General features: G+C 39.8%; 1 pseudogene; it reads left to right on the forward strand.

Moving 5' to 3' along the window:
• Positions 1-397: 397 nt before the first annotated feature.
• Positions 398-3,258, forward strand: LOC120296166 (annotated as a pseudogene).
• The last annotated feature ends 539 nt before the right edge of the window (positions 3,259-3,797 follow it).

Consider the following 3,797-nt stretch of genomic DNA (forward strand, 5'->3'; position numbering starts at 1 on the left):
AGATCTTGAGAAATACTAGAATTGCTATCTAATATTCTCATTTTGAGACTTTGTTGTATCCCGGAGGATATTTGCCGGTGATAATTAACAATTTTGTGGAGCAAATAAATCCTTAAAGCAAGTGATATCACGCCTCAAAATCCGACTTGAGTGCTCTAAAGATCCGTCTTCATTGTTCTACCTTATTCAAAGCAGTATTTTACCAACAATAAGCACCACCACTGAGAAAGTCCACCGTGCCAGAATCTCCCGAGATTGGCTTCTTTAATGAGGGTGGAGGAGCAAGTGGGTTCAGTCGAGATGGTTCCGAAAAAAACAAGAAAAAACTTTAAGATTCTTAGAGAAGCATAAAAAGCTACGAACAGCTCTCCTTCTCATCGTATTATTTGGTGCTTGCATGGTAATTGGGGATGGTGTCCTTACTCCAGCTATTTCAGGGAAGATACGCGGAATGTTATTATTAAATTGTTATAAATTAGGATTTAGTGGATGCTTTTACCTACATGTTAAGTTGGTTGTTGGAATGAGTACATTCAATCTACTGCCTTCTGCTGGAGATCGGCAGAGCCCATGATCAGCTGGTAATCGAATCAGACAGCTCGGTGTTGGTTGATTCAGTTCATGCTTCCGCCCCGACGCTGTGGGAGGTCCGAGCTATCTCCGAAGAAGCCAACCATCTCCTTCTCCGTTTCTCTCGCATTAGGGTTAGACACCATAAACGTGAAGCAAATGTTGTAGCTGATTGGGCTGCAAAAGCCCATAGAAATGATACCCTACCCGAAAATTGGGCCATTTCACCTCCTTCCATTTTGCTAGACCTTCTTGTTTCGGATGCTATAGCAGCTGGCTGTACTTTTCCTTTATAGTGAATGAATTTTCCTGTTATGACCAAAAAAGAAAAAATCTACTGCCTTCTTGGTCTCATTTGGCTAGTGGTGACAATTCAAGCTTCTATAGGTGACTGTGGCACTTATGTTCCCTAGTGGTTTACCCGAGAGATTCCTCTGATCCAGATAATATCGTGAAGATCGCAGTTGCTAGTAACAACTATGGCAGCACCTCACTTACGGGGAGTGGCTCTGCTAGCAGAAATAGCAATGGATTTGGCGAGTCTCATGTAATTGAAGCGGGGAATCTCATAATATCAGTTCAGGTCCTTCGAAATGTGACAAAAAATTTTGCACGGGAAAATGAGCTTGGTCACGGTGGCTTTGGGGTAGTTTATAAGGGGGAGTTAGATGATGGAACAAAGATCGCGGTGAAAAGAATGGAGGCAGGTGTAAATAGCAACAATGCAATAGACGAATTTCGGGCTGAAATTGCAGTCCTTTCAAAAGTTAGGCATCGTCACTTGGTATCTCTTATAGGCTATTCTATAGAAGGAAATGAAAGAATACTAGTGTATGAGTACATGCCTCAAGAAGCCCTCAGCAAGCATCTCTTCCATTGGAAGAACTTGAAGTTGGAGCCTCTTACCTGGAAGAGGAGGTTAAATATTGCTCTGGACGTTGCCAGGGGAATGGAGCATCTTCATAATCTAGCTCATTAGAGCTTCATACACAGAGACCTTAAATCGTCAAATATTTTGCTCGGAGATGATTATAGAGCCAAGGTTTCAGATTTTGGACTGGTAAAGCTTGCTCCAGATGGAGAGAAGTCTGTGGTAACAAGGCTTGCTGGGACCTTTGGCTATCTAGCTCCAGAATATGCTGGTAAGCTTTCAATTGTAGATTGTCTTTGTGAGTGCGCGTGTGCCTGTGCGTGTAGCATGTGGAACCCTGGAAGAAGTGCATACTCTGCTCCGCGTTATAAAACATATTAATCATCTGGAAAATGGAGTACATTTCGTTGAACACTTGAAGCGTGAAAAGTTTTCTTCGTGCCTGTCATAGTTAGGTTAATGCGTGATATCCACTCAATTGATCTTACAAGTTGATTACAATGGATCAATATTTGTCTCGTTACCGCGTCCTGCTACTCTTGACATTCAACTCTTTATGACTAGGTTGAAATTTTATAACAAGTATTGACCTTTGCCCACATTGTTTGCGTGCAAATTTTTGGTTACAGATGAATTTCATGGCACTAAGTAGATTTGCATAGTTTTTTCCAAACTATGGGAACCGGATTTCTCTTGTTATGAAAGTTTAACAATCTTGGAATCATTTTCAGTTATATATTCTGCTTTAGCACTCGTTTAATATTACTTTCTTTGACTTGTATTTATCATTCATATTAGTTCTCATCGTATTCTGATTGCTCCCATTTCACATACAGTCACAGGGAAAATTACTACTAAAGCTAATGTCTTCAGTTTTGGAGTTGTTTTAATGGAACTACTGACGGGATTGATGGCGCTTGATGAAGAAAGACCAGAGGAAAGCCAATACCTCGTGGGTTATTTCTGGAATATAAAATCAGATAAAGAACAGTTAATGGCTGCTATTGACCCAACTTTGGAGAAAAAGCAGGAGACATACGAGAGTATCTCCATCATCGTTGAATTAGCCGGGCACTGCACTGCAAGGGAGCCAAACCAAAGGCCAGATATGGGCCATGCTGTGAATGTACTGGCTCCACTTGTTGAGAGATGGAAACCATTTGACGACGACTACAAAGAATACTCTGGCATTGATTACAGCCTCCCGCTGAATCAGATGGTTAAGGACTGGCAGGAAGCAGAAAGCAAGGACTTGAGTTACATGGACTTAGAAGACGGTAAGGGAAGTATAAAAAGATCGATTTGGTTGCTTTTCTTAAGCATGCTTCTTATGGTAGTGGTTTATAGCACGATGGGATTGGGGGGGGGGTGGCTTTGCTTATTGAGAACTCAGTGTTCATATCATGATTAAACGTTACTTCTTTATCATGATTAAGTAGGGTTTCCAAATTCTTAGGATATCTTGTTCAGGCTTTAAATGTTTGAGTTTTGAGCTGACATTGGTCGAGTATGAGTTCCTGAGTTTTCTTCCTTCTCTAAATGTTGCATCAGCCATATTTCTTACTAGAAGGACGCTAGATGACTCACGCCACCCTTGGGTCTGTTCTCTATCTTGCATTTCTTTCATCGCCACAAGCTTACAATTTGATTTATCTGGGTATTAACTTACCTTTTACTTTCTGCAGAATCCGACATTGGAATTCTACACATCTTATAAGGCATATGACCTGAAGACTACGGTAACTCCATTGCAAGACTTGCAATCGAATGCAAAAGAATGCCCACTAAGTGCTATACTTATCAAGTATCGACAGTAGAAGGTACACTAGTATGAGAGCTCAACAACTAGAACAAATTAAAATAAAAACCAATCATGCTTGGTCGAAGTTTGTTGCTTGCATCAGTGATTTTCTTGTGTTTGTCACAACAAAAGTTGCTAAGTTGCCATCCTTTTTCTAACCTTGGCTTGGGCTAACATAGAAGCTTTGTTTTGTCTCTTTCCTTCTTCGTTATAGTTCAAATTTGAAAATTAAAAAAAAAAAAAAAAAACCCAGTTGGAACCTGAAACTGAACCTGTGACAAGGTAGGTTTCAGGTTCCAAAAAATTAGGAACCTGTATCCGAGGGTAGGTTCCAAGTTCCAAACAAAATCTGTAAGCAATCGAGAACCACTCACCCCTACTAAATATCTCTCCATCTCTTTGACATACAAAAAAGTTTTCTATGGCCTATAGGTGTGTTTACTTAACGAAAAAGTAATGATTTGAAAAATAATTTTTAAAATAAGTGCTTATAATATGCATCAAAGTGAATTAATGAAAAATATTTTTAATCAATAACGGATACATCTAGGGATT

Source organism: Eucalyptus grandis, chromosome 7, assembly GCF_016545825.1.
Source record: "Eucalyptus grandis isolate ANBG69807.140 chromosome 7, ASM1654582v1, whole genome shotgun sequence".
Lineage (NCBI taxonomy): Eukaryota > Viridiplantae > Streptophyta > Magnoliopsida > Myrtales > Myrtaceae > Eucalyptus > Eucalyptus grandis.